Here is a 16568-nt window from a genome sequence, read left to right on the forward strand (position 1 = left end):
ATGAAATGATATCCTTATTCTCTTCATGGCTAGCATCCTGTTCCAGATCTAGCCCCTGCTGAGGGAAGTCTCTACAGACAGATGATGTGTTGTGTCCTGCTCACAGACTTGGCTGGAAAGCTCACACTGAAGTCAACAGCAGCATTTTCCTCTTGGATCTAGCCTAAAATGTGTCAGTGCCTGAGTATTATTTCACTCAGCATTTGAGAATCACTTAGGATGACATTTTGTTTGTATACAGATATTAAAATTAAATATTTTCCTGATGCTGGACTTGCACACTGAAGTCACCATTTCCTTCAGTAAGATGGTATCTGCTATTACCATGTGAACAGAATCCTAAAATCCATTCATGGGATTAAATAGCACATATCTGTAGGTAGCATTATGTTTATTAGATTTTTCTCAGTTAATGTATTTTCCCCTCTCTTTCCTGTTGATTACTGTGGAGTGGAAAATGTGCTGATTCAACACCCATTCATGTAATGGTTGTTATACTCCCTGATACTGTAATTGGCCAAATAATTAAGTTATGCTTGCTACAGAAATACAACAGGCCAAAACCGTCTGAGAATTTAGCATTAAGGTTGCAAGAAAATAGCTGTGAAATGAGGTTTCTTTCAGTGATGTATACCTACCTTCTGCAACACCAAGTTCTCTGAAAGTGCACTGTGCTTTGAGAACTGGAAGGCAAGTGAGGGACTGCAGAGTACATTTGCTTCAGGACTGCTAAAAGCCAGGGTGAGGTGAGAGCGTCCTTGGTCCAGGGAGGTGGGATAGCCCAGCATCTCTTCGCTGTGATGGCTCGTCATTTTGGGCAGTGTATTTACACGCATGAGGCAGAGACTTTAGAGACCACTTGCACATCAGTAATCCTGGAACCAGGGTGATGGAGAAACAGTACATTTGGATTAGCAACCAAAAGGCACAAGGATTTAGAGAACTTGGAATATTTTTCTACTTTTTTTTTTCCCTCTCCCCTGCCCATCTCAAATAAATTCAGTGATGCCATGAATCATTTCAATTCATTTCAGTTTCAAATGTTAGGGTGCTACTATCCAAAGCATCTCTAAAACTTGAACAGTAAAAAGAGAGCTAGAAACATATCTGGTGCCTCTGATACAAGCATTCCTGTAAGATTTCCTATAGTTTCTCTTAGGACTTTTTGTGCTAATGGCTGAAGGATGTAAAACTTCTATTTAACCATTTCAAGATGTAATAAAATTCTGGCTAAAGTCTGATTCCACACAAGAGAAACTCCACAGAATATTTCTCACATTTCCTGATTTATTTTCTTTATCCTTATTATTTCAGCATCTTAATTTTTCTCATGAACACCATGAGTATGAGAATACTAAGGTATTGCTGGATACCTTTTGGAGGTACCAAGAGGGAAAATGATGGTCTAGGATATTTACCTAGTGTAACTTTGTTACTTATTTTTCAACAGATTCAACAGTAAGCTGGGAGAACCCTAGGAGAATGCAGAGAATGCTTTGCTACATGGAAAGGAATCCACAAGAAGGAAAACCCCCAAATAGCCTCACCAGACTTTGGATCAGGCCCATGAAAATGCATTGCTTTGGACAACGATCAAAGAAGGGGCAAAATGAATCACCTCTATTTCTGCAGAAAGGTGGGTGAGGCACTTTTTTTTTTTTTTTTTTTTTTTTTTTTTTGTATAGGCAGCAAATGTTTCACTTATCTGTACTGTTGACTGGGTGGGGAAAAACAAAACAAAAAAAACCAAAAAGGCCTGGACTGTGGCATTCAACTCTGTGACTATGTTTGCCTGATGCTTTAGGTTAGACTCACTACCTAACAATTCAGTCTCGTATTGCTGTGTCCCCTGCAAATAATTCAAGCCTTGTTGTATTGGGTGTAACAGCTGTAATAATAGAGTCCCTTCAAACCGCTCAATTGCAGATGATGACCGTGATTAAGTGAATGCAATAGAAGAGATGAAGCGACTTACCAAAGATAGTAACATCAGATATAGACACCAGGTCTCCTGGCTCCCAGCTGCCAGTGCTACTAACCAGGCATCATATGGTAAACGTCAATCATGCAGGCAGGGGTAATGGATGGTGTAAATTAAATGGCTGCAAGAAAGAAATTTTCATGCTGAATTTGCATAGTCTTGAGGACAAACAATTGACAACAAAATAGGCCATCGCATCCCCGGTGTCAGACACTTTAAAGTTGGAAGATTGTTAAATCGCTGTGCCTGACTTGTTGAACATGCTTGCAGCCTTTCAAGGAGGTAACACAGTCCCTATTTATAAGTTGGTTGTAACTTCTGTTCAGGTTTAGACATTCACCTAGTCACCCCAGCATTGTGTTTTCTGTTTGGATCAAAGCAGAATCTCTGTGCCTTCCTATAGAGACCACCAATTCCACCATCTCTTTTGTGCATGGACATTTTAAGGAGTGTTACTCTCTTGTCTGTGAGTGGAGAGCAGAGCAATGTTGAAATCCAAGCTAGCTTTGCAAGCAGTGGCTGTGTTGCGAGTTAAATCATGGTTCTCTTTGTGCCTTGGAGAAAAACCCTGAGTATACCACTATCGGTGCCCTTCTGCCTAAAGGCGATAGATAAGGCTTGTCTATTTCCCTCAGTTGCTCCCTGTCTACACAGCAGCAGTATTTGGACCATTTTGGCTTTGTGGCCAGCGATCAGGCTGAGTTGCAGGAGCTATGTGGGCAAGCAGGCAGTAAGGAAATGGAAGTCAGATTTAGAGGGAGATACCTGCAAGCATTAAAGAGCGAGTCATTCTGATGAAAGAGTTAAAGGGTCTTGTATCAAGAGCTGTGCTTGGTTAGTGGGGAGACAGCCACACTGAGCATTGCCTAGGTCTTGTTTTTGTCTTGTACTGAACTGTCAGGCTCTGTGGATGAAACCCTGACCTCAGTAAAGTCAGAGTTTTTTTTGCCAAAAACTGAAAAATACCCAGACCTGTATGTTATACCAGTACAGCAACCAGTGCCAAATGTCTATATCTGCCTGCAAGACCTGTAACTGAAAAATTACAGAGCCTCAGTGGCCAGGCTGTACTTAAGAGGAGGTGCAGCAGCAGCAGGCTGGCAGGAAGGAGCAGGCAGGGCAGGGCGCTGTGTGAAGTGCTCCCACAACACTCCCCACAGCTTTTCCTGCTCCTCGGCTCAGCAGAGGCTCTGTCTCCAAAACAGTGCATCTACCACCATCCATCAAAATCCCTCTTGCTTTCTGCCTGGGCGTGAAAAGCCCTGAAAAGTTTCTCTTAGGAACTTAACTTATTTATTACCTTTCAAGATGTTGTTTTTGTTTTTGTTTTTGTTTTTTTATTATTCAGTTAAATACAGGTAATAAGTAATCTCTCTACAGCAAGGAAGAAAAAAAGAAAGGCACTCCAGCTGCCTGGAAATACTGAGGAGTAAAAAGAACTGAAAGTGTTTTCTTAAATTGCATTCGTGGCAATGGATCCTTGTGCATACTATCATGGGTAACATAATGCAAATTGCCAAGGCTGACTAAGCTGCTGTAGAGCCAGAAGCTTTTTTGCTTTCAAACCTCAAGTGAAATGGAGATTGATCTCAGCTCCCAGCTTAGTGGTTAAACAGATTTTGCCAGTCTATGTTTCTTATCAAATCAAAATAAAAATGACACTTTCCTTTATAATAATATAGAAATGTAAATATACATATAAACTTGGAATATAATAAAATTAATTACCCTAAATTGGTACGTAATACCAAGTAAATACATAAGGAAACAAAATCATTAATTGATTGGGCTTCTTATTATAATGAAACTGTTTGCAAGGATTAACAGCTCCTTTCTGATACACTGAACTCTGCCATGATGTTTACATTTCCATATATTTTTAATGATCACATAGTTTACCATTTGAATAAAACAGCACCATATGCTTTAGCTGTATTAAATACTGCAAACATTGAACACTAAATATGGAATAAATTATCATGTAAAGATATTTAATACTGGCAAGTCCCTCTAATATGCCACATCAGTTTAGTTTTAATAAGCCAGGACTCTGCTAAAATTAAATGCCTCTTTTTATTAACTATAAAGTAAAAATGTTTAATAGGAATGCTGGAATGGAGCATAGGCTGGACACAAATGTTTTCATTTTGTTTAAAACAGAGAAAGAACATTTATATTTTCTGAAACAAATAGAAGCATTTTCATGACTTGTTTTTTTCTAGTTTTTTTGTTGTTTTTTTTTTTCAAGTGCAAGTGGAAAATTATTTTATTTAGAACTGCTTTCAGAGCAAGGAATGGAACTGTGCAATAATAAATGCACCAAAGACTGGCTGTAATTTGACAGCTAGGATGGGCTCTGTAGTTTCACTGAAGGGTCATGAGTATACCACTGGAAAGGGAGGGGAAAGCCAGTTTCTTCAACAGCAGCCCATATATATGGGATGTATTTTTCTGGTGTAATAATTTAACGGTATGTAGTCATTTTGATTTTAGAATGACCCAACACAGCCTAGAAACAATTTTCAGTATGTGACCAGGAGACTTGCATGCTTACCATACTTTGAGGACAGACCTTAGTGGAAAACTATCTAGCTTGCCTTCCTCTGTCGATGAAAGGAGTTCTCTCTGAGTCTCCTGGCTGTTCTGGCTCCACCCGTGGAGTATCTTAGAGGGGCTGCTCCTAGTAGTAAATAAGAAAATCTGGGGCTCTGCTCATTCTCTTCTGAAACTACCAAGTGGACCTTGACACCAAATATGTCTTTCAAAGAAATGACATTTAACCAAAAGCTTGATCTGTAATGGGATACTATCTAAATCCTATAATGGAACTAATTTACCAGATTGGTTTGGAGGCATATTAAGGCAATATAGGAACCATGGTCTGCATCGCTGATAATGTTATCTATGCACTTGCTAGTCCATTAGCAGAGTGATTCATCTGAGAGCAGCAAAGGGCCAGACCACTCTCCCAAACATGCAAACATCTAGAGAAAATAGATCACAGAAGCAACTAAGCAGCTGTTCCCTTTCCTGCCATACCTGCTACTGGTGTATGATGGAGCAAATGGCCATTAGGGCTCATACTTTTAACAAGATTGCATGTGCCTCTTTGAAAAATGTCATTTGAGATGGATGTGTTTTCCTAGCAGATATTACATGTAGCTGCAGTCCCTGAGCTTGCTGTTCAATTAGGGACAAATCTCAAACAAAATACACAGCTGTGAACTACTGAACTTAACCTGGCATTAGCCAGCATTAGAAAGGCATGCTCTGATAACTTCAGCAGGCGGAGGAGGTTATTTAAGGGAATGTATTCTCTGTCTCATATAATCACTGAGATTATTTCTCGCTATCTCTTCCTTCTCCTCCCCACCCAGAACTAGACTGCAGCTGCAGAAACACCAGCTGCGTTGGCAGGGGTAGGCACAGCTTCAGGCATGGGACTGCTGGGGGTTGCAGGGTGCAGCGGGCCCCCCTGCAGCCTAAAAGGGCTGTGCTGAGGTGGGGAGCGGGGTCATCGGCTGTGCCACCACCTTCCACGCCAGACTAGCATGCAGTTACAAGGTCGGTGTGCTTGCAGTTCAGCAGCAGCTCTGGTTAAGAGACTGGTTTCTTTCCGTGCCTGGATTATAACCAATTGTGTCAGAGCAATATGAATTTCTGTGTAATACAGTAAACAGGCTCAGTTTGTTTGGAGAGACAACTTTTTAAAGGTACAGTCAGAAATAAGAACAGCTCATCAGCCTGAGCATATCATAAAATTCCACTTCAAATAAGTATAAGCAGCAATGCCCAAATAATCCCTAAGTGCCTGTAATTTATTGAGTCCCCCCAGGTATCAGCATCACTATGGTCAGGTAGCGATAAGTGGATTAGTTCTGGATATGAGCATCTGAACTTATATTTCACTGCTCAAATTCATACCTACTGAATTTGAGCCTATCATCATGTTGTAGGGCCCAGATATCTAAATTTGCTATGGTTTAACCTGTCCAAGCTATTTGAGGTGAAATAACTTGCAGGGATACAGATGTTCTCTGTATCTGATGGGGAGGGGGAGCCTCCTCTAATCTCCTGGCAATATCACTGTTCATATCTGTTTATTTCCAAATAGAGGGAAACTGCCTCATTTGGCATGGTCAGTGCTGACTCTCACATTAATTGGTTTTGTTCTGCCTGTCTCTATTTATCTGTGTGTCCCCAGTTACTTTGACACCAGCTCCAACAGCATAGGCAGTTTAGCTTTCCGCTTTTCACTGAGGAAAAGAGATGACAAGAAGCCTTTATCAGTGTTGTTCCACAGCAACATCAAATGCATATGTGAGTCCAACACGGTGTTCAGCATTGCTTGACATGGTTTTCTACCAATCACTTAGATGGCTGACATTGAGACTTTTATTTTTCTTTTTCCTGTTAAAAATACGTATTTATTAAATGTAGGCATATCATTGGCTATTACTACATTGAGAAGATGACATTTGGATAGCATAGGTATTCTTAGTCTCTGTTTTTGTCTTAGCATCTTCAAGTAATGCTTTCTCTTCACTCTGAAAATAACAGCAAGGGGTAGGTGCCTCCACCAAAACAAAAAAATCTCTGCCCAGTTTGATCCAGAGGACGGTTTCGCTTAACCACCACACAGATCCTTTTCACTTGATTTGCTTTATATCTTTGTCTTATTTCTTCTCCAAAGCCTCAGCACAGATTTGGCTGTTGCTGTTTTCTATAGAGTCTGCAAATTCATGTTCTGTTTATTGTGGAATCTGCCTTTGATTTTGTATATTTGCTGCTGTTCACTCCTTACCTTTAGTATGGGATACTTGGTAATGTCAGGATGTTGTTCACTGGCTTCAGGCCATATTGGATTGGCTTTCTGGACGGGAAGATGCTGAAAGTCAATTTTAGGCTCTAAAATCAGTCTTTATATGGGGGTACTGCATGCAGGGGTCCTTCCCATCCAAGCCAGCCCTCACGTCTGCCTGGGTGTTGGCTGGCAGTCCCAAGTGTGACAAAAGAGGATGGTTTAGAGCTCTTTGGCCCAACACAGCAAGCAGTGCTCAGACAGGTTGCCAGTTATGCTAGCAACCCTGAGCTCTTTAGTCTTAGGACAGTTTTGAGCTCTTTGGTCTCTCACCCTTCCCTTGGTATCTGCTTGTTTTCAACCTTACCGTGTTCACTTTCATGCAAAGTGCCTCAAATTCCAGCATTATAGTTTCACTGTCAGCCACCCCTGAGTTAATTGGAATCTCTTAAGAACTCTAAGTGCCTCAGAACCTGCTATTGTCAGAAATTAAGGCACTTCCTGGCATTCTTTATTTTGGCTGGTCTCCTAAGTCAGCGGGTAGCCCAGCTTACAGATTTCCCTGCCATTTCAGCTCTAGTTAGGCTTCAAGACTGTGTACTGCTTGAAATTGCATGGAACAGTAGCTATAGCATAGTGAAGATGCACTTGACGAGCCAGTAGCTTAGCTGCCAACTGAGGCTCTACTTTAGTTGGGTAAGCCAGACCTTACCACCCAGGGTAAGCTAGACCACAGCAAGGTAGCTTCTTGCGCCTGCAAGGTCATTCTCAGTTGCTGGTTACACACTGAGGTCAGGCTGAATGCTTTAGGCCATCCTGTAGTAGCTGCCCTGAAAACCCAACTTTGGTTTCAGGCAGCCACTGCTGTGAGTGTCCTGCACCATATGGCAGGAGTCTTCTCACAAAGCTCCAGGTAGTTCCAGTGAGCTTCAGCGGGATTTGATAAAAACAAAACTTCTCACTGAGAGATGCCCTCATTGAGGGTTGAAAACAGCTGCACCTGAAGCCAGTGAAAGAGGCTTCTTTCCTGCAAAGATGTCTTCGTGTATAAGGCTTCCCAAAGGGAAGGAGAGGTAATTTTCATTGCTCCTCCATGTGGGTTGAAAGTGATGGGCTCCATCACCTGCCCAGTGTTTGCTGGTAGAAGGAAAGCAGAGGCACGCTCCCCAAGCTTTGTTTCCCATGTGCTTTTCTCTTCTGCAGTCAGGAAGAAGGGAGAGGATAGGAAGACAGTTTGTACAGTTACTTTAGCTGTCCCTGTCAGAGGTCAACACAGAGAGGCAACCACACTGCAAAAGGATTAGGAGAGCAAAATAATATCCTTCAGCCATCCAAAATGCTTCTACTGCATCCCTAGGACACAGGCTTTGCAACCTCCAAAGATCTCTTTTGTCCAGTTAAATGAAGGGGAAGTTTCTCACAGTTTTCAGGATATCCCAGGCACTCAAGGGGGCTGAGGGGAGAAGACCCACATGTTCACTTCTCCTTGTTACAGCAAGCCACTCTCATCCACTTTGTGTCACTTCCTGCTTCTTTTCTTTGAAAGGCAATGACAGTCTTGATATGTTTCCATTTCCGAGCTTTCAACAATATCAGGATTTTTACAGAGAAGGACAAACATATTAGTTGGAATTAATTCTATTTTGTGTGTTTTACCATCAAAACAAATACAGTTTCTGCAGATTTCTGGGAAACATCCTGGTTTATTTTACTTGTCTGGGCAGTGACTTACTGGCTGTTCACAAATGAATGATTCGCAGCTTGAGGTACTGATGGGAATTCCTCTTTAGAGTCACAAGTCAGGGGGAGAATTTACATTCTTAAATGTACTGATATTAGCCAACCCTGCACCCTGACTGTATCGATATTAGAGAAATACAAGTGGTAGCTGCCTGTGGAGATCTTCTTTTACCAGCAGCCTCCTACCCCCTGTGTCCAGTGTTGTCTGCAGCACCTTACCACAACGCAGCCCCGCTTTGCTGGGAAGCTTCACCTTATGAAGGAGGGCTACTTGGCACAAACTGCACAGGCACACAGAAATCAACAGCTAACATGAGAACTTGTTAAGCTTCAGGAACCAAGCCCACAGAAATAAACTGTGTTCTGCTGTGAGACTACTTTTTTGTTTTTCCTTCCTCTTAAGAAAAACAAGTTTTACTTTTCTTCTTTCTTCTCTTTTTCTAAATTTTCATTCTGTCAGGTAGTAATGACAAGATGTAATTTTTATTCAAATGAGTGACAGGTGTAATTACAGCTGTGGGCCAAGATTTTCGGTGCAGCACTGGTTACTGTAAATAACGCAGTATCATATATAAGGTTTAGGTTTAGTTGCTGACACCTCAATCTGTGAACACTATGAACATGGTGGCATTTGCACACAGCAGAGTGTTAAGAGTACAGACATTTCTAAATGTTGCATGTCTCTACTCAAATTTTTAGGTGCTAAAATGCAAATATTTATTTCCTGAGACCTTTTCTGAAATGAAGGGCAAGCAGATTTCTACATGTGTTGGCTTCTGGAGGCCAAAAGACTGTTCCTGTGGTTAAATAGAAGGTTTTAGATAATCGTGACCTTCCCAAGGCTGAGCTTTTTTGCATTTCCAATCTATATTTCAAGCATAATAACTAAGCCATACTAAGTTGTTATTGAGACAGCTAAATGAATGGCAGTCATGCTGATGGTTAGTTACCACCCCATAGAAAGTCACCACATAAGCGTGTACTAGTGTGTGTATTACACATAGGCCTCCCCCATGAAATTTGGTTACTTGTTTGAATCTCAGCATTGGACAGATTTTGTCGTTTGAATGGGTATTTAGTGCTGATGTGGTAAATTGAGCCATATGCTCTGTTATGTAGCTTACAGCTTACTGTATTGTACAGTACCTGTATAATTCAGTCATTTACTTATTGGTGCCCTGTAAATTCCTTTGCTAGAGATATTTTTTATTTTTATTATTTTTTTTATGTATGATCTCAGTGGCAGGCAGTACTTCCTTCCCTCTTTTGGAAAACTTCAGTACAGCTGAGCAGCTGTTCTTTACCATTCAGCAGAAGAACAAACAGCCCAGCCATCCAAGTGAGAAAGGGCTGTAGTGAATCTTGTTGAGGGGTGAAGCTGAGAAAGATCCTCTGTGGTGTAAGGCTATAAATCCCTGACTATTTAAGTACTAAGAATTGCTTCAGGATCCAGCTTCTGATGGTAGGGCCTTCTTTTTACCAGCTAACAAGTAGCTATAAAATGTAGCCTGAGCTCTTCAGAAAGCAAGTTTTCATCCAGACCATGAAGCTCCACGGGAGCTGCAGGGCAATACCATATCAAGACCCTGTGCTTGAGTACAGCACAGTCATAGCAGCACAGTACTCATCCCAAAACCACTGCATTTCTCAAAACAGACAAAGAGGATGTGTGCCTGTTAGCTGTGTATGTGTGGTCCTTCCCCAGCAGCCTGAACAACAGCCATCAGTTGAATGGGAAGGTGGCCCCCTACTTTACTGTGCCCAAACCTCTACTTTCCAGGGAGTGACCTAAGTTTTCTCTGCTGTCTCAGCAGCTTTCACACACCTTTCTGTGGCAGACCTCCCTTCCGCTGCCCATTCCCCATTGCCTGCACCCTCCTCTTTGGCGCTCCCTGATCTTCTTGCAGCCCCAAGCTTGCAGCTCTCCTCAGAGGCCCTCACTGTCACACTGGGGGGTGCCCAGTGTCACTGCCGCCCCCAGCCCCACTGTGCCCTCCCACTCATGCAGGGCTGGAAGTGCAGAGAAGGGGAAGTGTATTGGAGAAAGAGGAAATCCAGCAACCTTCCCCACTCTCACAAAAAGCCCAACCGCTACGTGTGGTTTAGTAAGTGGGGTGTAGCCTTACACTGGTGGATCTGGGTTAAGAGGTGGAGTTTGTGAATGGGAAGTCCATATTTACTTAATGCTTTCCACAAGTGAACAGATGCCATTCACTTATAGTGCATAGGGAATGGAGTGCACCTTCAGTAAGTTTGCAGATGACACCAAGCTGTGGGGAAGTGTTGATCTGCCGGAGGGCAGGAAAGCCCTGCAGAGGCTTTGTCAATGGACAGAGGATAGTGGGATGAGGTTCAACCTGGCTGAATGCCTGGCATTGCACTTTGGCCAAAACAACCCCATGCAGCGCTACAGGCTTGGGGGAGAGTGGGTGGAAAGCTGTGCAGAAGAAAAGGATCTGGGGGTGCTGGCTGCCACTCACCTGAACATGAGCCAGCAGTGTGCCCAGGTGGCCAAGAAGGCCAACGGCATCCTGGCTGGTATCAGGAATAGTGTGGCCAGCAGAACCAGGGAGGTGATTGTCCCCTTGTACTCTGGTCTGGTGGAACTGCACCTAGAGTGTTGTGTTCAGCTTTGGGCCCCTCACTACAAGAAGGATGTCGAGGCCCTGGAGTGTGTCCAGAGCAGGGCTACGAAGCTGGTGAAGGGCCTGGAGCACAAGTCCTGTGAGGAGTGGCTGAGGGAACTGGGGTTGTTTAGTCTGGAGAGGAGGCTCAGGGGAGACCCTATTGCTCTCTACAACTACTGGAAAGAAAGTGGTGGGGAGCCTGGGGGTCAGCCTCTTCTCACAGAGATAACTAGTGATAGGATTAGAGGGAATGGCTTCAAGCTGTGCCAGGGGAAGTTTAGGTTAGAAATGAGGAGACATTTCTGCTCAGAAAGAGCGGTCAGGCATTGGAAAAGGTTCCCCAGGGAGGTGGTGGTGTCACCGTCCCTGGGGATATTCAAGGCAAGGTTGGATGTGGTGCTTTGGGACGTGGAGTAGTGGGTGATATTGGTGGTAGGGTGATGGTTGGACCAAATGATCTTGGAGGACTTTTCCAACATTAATGATTTTATAAGTGTGCGAAGTTCCTTACCTGTATGGGCTAGAAATCAGCAGAAACACAGAGTGAGTTTTATTGCCTCCTCTGAAACTGAAGTTGTGTGGGAAGGTTTTCTTTTCTTAATATATTTTCATAAAAAGCAAGCCAAGTCTTTCATAGTTAAATTCACAAAACTTCTGATGTAACTCTAGGGTCATATTGCGATTTGTTTGCATTGAGAGCAACTATTCACTGTGGTCAGCAAGATATACTGAAATGTTTGTGAAAATAGGCAAAGTTTGGAAGCTCTCCCTTTCCTTACACACCAGGCTTGAGAAATGCAGAAGTTAGAACTAAATTCTTAACCTGCTGTTATTTCCAGCAACAACAACAGCATTCAGAATAATCTCAAGTGCCTTCAGAGGGTCAGTTCAGATAAGCAACCAAAAGTTCATTTGATATAATCTGGAAAGTTTATCTAAACTTCTTGTGTCTGCATAATTGAGTTTGAAATCTTGCAAGAACAGGCTTGTTCTCTGACTCTGTATAACACACACTGTATCTTCTACATGTCTGCAGTTTCCAAAATGTTAATCTCCAATGACCCAGAATAAGTCAACAACATTTGCAGTCATACGTAACACTTGCTCTGCTCAAATATGGCATTCCTGCTATCTTTATAAATGGCATCACCACGGCTTAAGCATGGGATGAAGATTTGAGATGCAATAACCTTTTATGCTTCTTGGCTTAAACGATATCTCCTCGCATCCTGCACAGCACATAATACTAGGTTTCAGGTGACTAGTTCTAATCAGCTGATCGATGTGATAATCAAAGTTAGGGTTTGATTCAAATACCAAAGCACTGAGCGCTGTCTTCAGCTTCCAACTCCCAACTCATATTAACCTCGCCTGTTGTTTTGTAAAGTTTATTTTCCCAGGTTCCCTTTTCAAACACATTGTAGTGTTTTGTCTCAAAAGCACTTAGCACCAATTCATTTCTGCTAACCCACACGTCGATAAAATTAATCATACCGTCATCTTACAGTGATATAGCTCTTTTCCTGCTAGTGCGTCTCTGTCGATGCACAAGTGCAGAACTCTGAGGGATGAAGCAGGCTTTGCTCTCTGTGCCTCCCATGGGATGATCCTACATCTCCCAGTGTGCTGTAACTGGTAAGTTAGGGGTGGAGATATTTCTTAAATGGGCAGAGGAGCCCTGCTGCCTGCTGGAGGTTTCTGCTCTTGATAAGGGAATGTCATGTTGGCAGTGCTTCTAAGAGTGCTTCTATGTGCACCTACCAAAGTGGTGCCTGGTGGAAAGGGTTTTGCAGCAGAGCAGGGAGGCGCTTATTTAAGGGGAACAGAGCAGGATCACTGCCATCAAACTGCAGAGTTGCTGCCTTGCCAGTGCTTTGTAACACCCAAAACCATCCCTTCTTCCACTGCTTTTCTCCCAGTTGTGCTTGGTACCTCTCACGTACCTTTACTCTCCATCTGTGTCCCCAGCCTCCTTGTGCATCTTATCCATCTGTGAGATGGGAGAGGTGCTTTGAGTGCAAGCTGTGTGTTTGACTCCTGTGAGCCACCCCAGTTTTAAAACCCCTTTTAATAGCTTCAATGACATTCTCATGAATTGTTTATTAGGTGCCAAGAGATGGTGGCATTGGAAGCTACTTTTAAGATTTTGACTCACAGCAGTATAGGTACCTTTGCTGGTTATTGTTGCTCAGTCCTCCACATGGAAAATGTCACTAGCATCTGGTTGACGGGCTAATCTGCTTGTTCACATGCCCAAATTAACATATTGGATTTTTGAAGGAATTTAACTGGTGTGTAAGTAAAAAGCAACTAGACCACTAGGTATCCATTTTAGTCACCGAGGGAATTACAGCCCTCCCAAAATGGGGGAAAAGAGCAACCTGCTGTTCACACCACCCACACCAGGTCCTTAGTGCAGAAGAAGGAGCATGTGATGGTGTAGTCACCAGCTTTCAGTTGGCATGATGCATTTACTCTGTGGACAAGCATTGCTGAGGAACGCTGCCCAGGGGTGAGTGGCTGGTGAGGCCAGGGTCAGCACCTGTTTTTCAGTGATGAAGATGACTAAATAGATACAGCCCTCCCTCTCTGGAGGAAAATGAACCTGTTGAAGCCCCAGTTAATAGCAGGTGGCAGGATTCCCAGGGAAGGAGCAGTGGCTCCTGCTGGAGTTTCTGTGCCTGGGACGCCTTTCCACTGCTTCCCTTGTGTCAGTATAAAGGCTGTGGGTGCTGTTGATATCCTGTTGGATGTCCTGTGGAGGGGCTCATTGTGCCCTTTGGGAAGAGCTGCTTCCCCATGGGGACTGGCCTGGTGCTGATGCTGGAACATCTCTGGTGCAGAAAGATTGTGAGGCAGACCTCTGCTTGCATCTCTCAGCCTTCCTGCCTGCCATTTCTAAGGGTGTGCCACCAATTCAACCTTGCTGCTTTGGGAAGTAGTACAGGATAATGTTAAAGGTTTATTCCCCTCTCCTTATAATAAAAGCTGGTAAGAGGAAAAAAGCATAGGAAACCCATGAGCTCATTTCTGCTGTTTAGTGCAGGATGCAAACTCAAACAGAAAGTACATCAGCTGATGCTGGTACAAAGAACATCTGCTGATACTGAGTTTCCTCCTAAACAAAACCAACTAAGAGGAACTGACAGCTATGCTAGAAGCATGACATGCTCTCATTTTAGGTAGTAAAAAGTCCCTGAAGTTAATTACAATAGTAAAAATCATAGAACTTCCTCTCCCTCCCCCCTCCCCGTTTTGCCCTTTCTTCCACCTCCACATCCCATCTCGCACAGAAATCAGAAGCAGCCTGCAACTGGGTGAGGTGCGCCCTTTCATTTCCCCAAACATGTAGGGCCAGTGCTGTCCCAGCTGCTGTGTTTGCTGAGACCCCAGTGGCGGTAGTTAGACTGGAGGTGGAGCCCGTTGAAAAGGGATTGCATGGAAACTTTTATGCCCAAGGAGCCTTGCTCTGGTTTATACCAGTTGTCCCTGCCAGCACAGAGGAGATGAAGTGTACCGTTCCCATGTAACGCCGAGGGGGAGATTGTTGTGCTGCAGGTTCAGATTACAGAGATCAGGGGGAGATGCTGGTGCTGGTGGGTACTGCTGGGCAAAACAGTCCTTGGGGAGGGAGAAAAATAAATAAGGAATCAAAAAGGTTGCATTTTCAGCTCACGCTTCACATTTGGGTTTTACCTTAACTGAGAAATGTCCAGGAAACAGGGCTTAGGAAAAATAAAAAATAAAAATTAAAAAAAAAAATACAAAAGAAAGAAAATATAAAGTGAACTATTTTTGTTTGATTCTGGTCGAGTATAAGTGGTATTTTCTCCTTGTCGCATTAGTGTTTTAATTCACTGAGAAAACTGAAGTTTGTGGTGACTTTTCAGTTTGCCCAGGGAATGAATAAAGAGCAGTTATTCCCTACATTGCATCTCTTAGAGTTACTGACTAGCCTGAAAGTTATTTTGTTGCGTAAGGGGGAGAATTCCTTCATAAAAGGCTGCTTTGTAAATCCTTTTAGCTTGCAGCTACGTTACTCTAGTTAAGCATGAAGGGCCAGGTCAGGGTCTACCACCTGAAGCTTGCATATTTTTTACGGGGCGTGTAAAGGAAGTAGAAGATGACGGCATTGCTTAAACGCTTCACTGATTTTACAAGAGTGAACACCCTTTTTCTATGTTTAAAGATAATTAATGAGTGAAAAGTGACAAAGGAAATACAGTGATAAGAAGCGCCATTTTTACAAGGTGGGATCTTTTATTCCCTGTGTGATGAAAAAGCCAGTTGAGCAATACTATTCAATACTATTTACAATATTGTAATGGGTATTCCTGTGTTATTATAAAGAGCTTTAAGGGATGAAAACAGATCTGCTGGGGAAAGTTATTAGAATTGCCAAATAGGACGCACATGCCTTGACTTTGGAGAGAAGCATTTGCCTTTCTATTTTTGTTAAAGGCATTAAATATTCTACGTGCATACTGCCCATAGCATTAGATTTAAGACCATAATTATCAACTCTGGATCACACCACCTAGTATATTGTTCTCAGTTCATGTAAAGCAAAGGCGAGATTGTCTTCTGTCAGAGAACTGGCCCTCGTCCAAGGGCTTTAAAACTTCTCCAAGGGGTGCACCAGAGAGGCATGTTTTACTAGAGCAGATTCCAGTCTGGTGACATCTTAGTGGCAACTGCAGTATACCAGAAAGTAAAATCTCTCACTAATTTTTTTAGCACGAGGAAGGACTGCGCGTTTGCCATTTTCTTCACTAGCTGCAAAGCAGCCTTAGTGGTATAAAAGGGGCAAGGGGCTCTTGCAAGAGTGGGTTTGGCAGCTGCCCGGGATGGAGGTGATGCTGAATACTGGGGCTGTCCCCAGCAGCAACAATGCTTTTTGGCCAGTTCCTGGCCAAATGCTGGCTGTGCAGTGCTTCTTGCTCTTTTCCACATATGCTGAAGTGTCCAAGGTGGTTTCTGCTGAGCAGATATGGGCTGTTGCTGCCAGGTGACTTCTGCACCCCATGCTCTCTCACATAGAGTCACGAGTATTCATTCTTCCTTTTTTTTTTTTTTTTTTTTTTTCTTCTCCTGTTTAATCTTAAATGGAAGTTGGTTAGATGTGTTGCTCAGACTGTCCCATGAGAGAAGCAAAATTATTGTAAAGATGCAAAGAAAAGGGAGCAGAGTAAGTAGGCAGAATGCTAGAAACAATGTACCTGAAAATTGTCTGGCAGGTCCTTTGGTTAACATGTTTGATGCCTTCTGTTACCTCTTGGTTAAGAATTGGAAGTTTTGATGGAGTACCTTATAAATTAGATAGAAGGTTCATGTGTGATAGAGAGAAATTTAGATCTAAAAATAAGTGACTGACTGAGTAGCAAGGAACAGTTGAGGTATGGGCTGAAAGAACTTCTGA

At 43.0% G+C, this 16568-nt stretch overlaps 1 long non-coding RNA gene across 9 annotated transcripts in view; it reads left to right on the top strand.

Moving 5' to 3' along the window:
- Positions 1-16568, top strand: part of LOC110352526 (uncharacterized) — a 245580-nt gene that overhangs the window by 155138 nt on the left and 73874 nt on the right. For all 9 annotated transcript variants that reach the window (XR_011803650.1, XR_011803651.1, XR_011803649.1 and 6 more), the window contains one exon: positions 1451-1636. This is a non-coding gene — a long non-coding RNA (uncharacterized lncRNA). The remainder of the gene's footprint in view (positions 1-1450; positions 1637-16568) is intronic.

This window comes from Anas platyrhynchos, chromosome 1, assembly GCF_047663525.1.
Source record: "Anas platyrhynchos isolate ZD024472 breed Pekin duck chromosome 1, IASCAAS_PekinDuck_T2T, whole genome shotgun sequence".
NCBI lineage: Eukaryota > Metazoa > Chordata > Aves > Anseriformes > Anatidae > Anas > Anas platyrhynchos.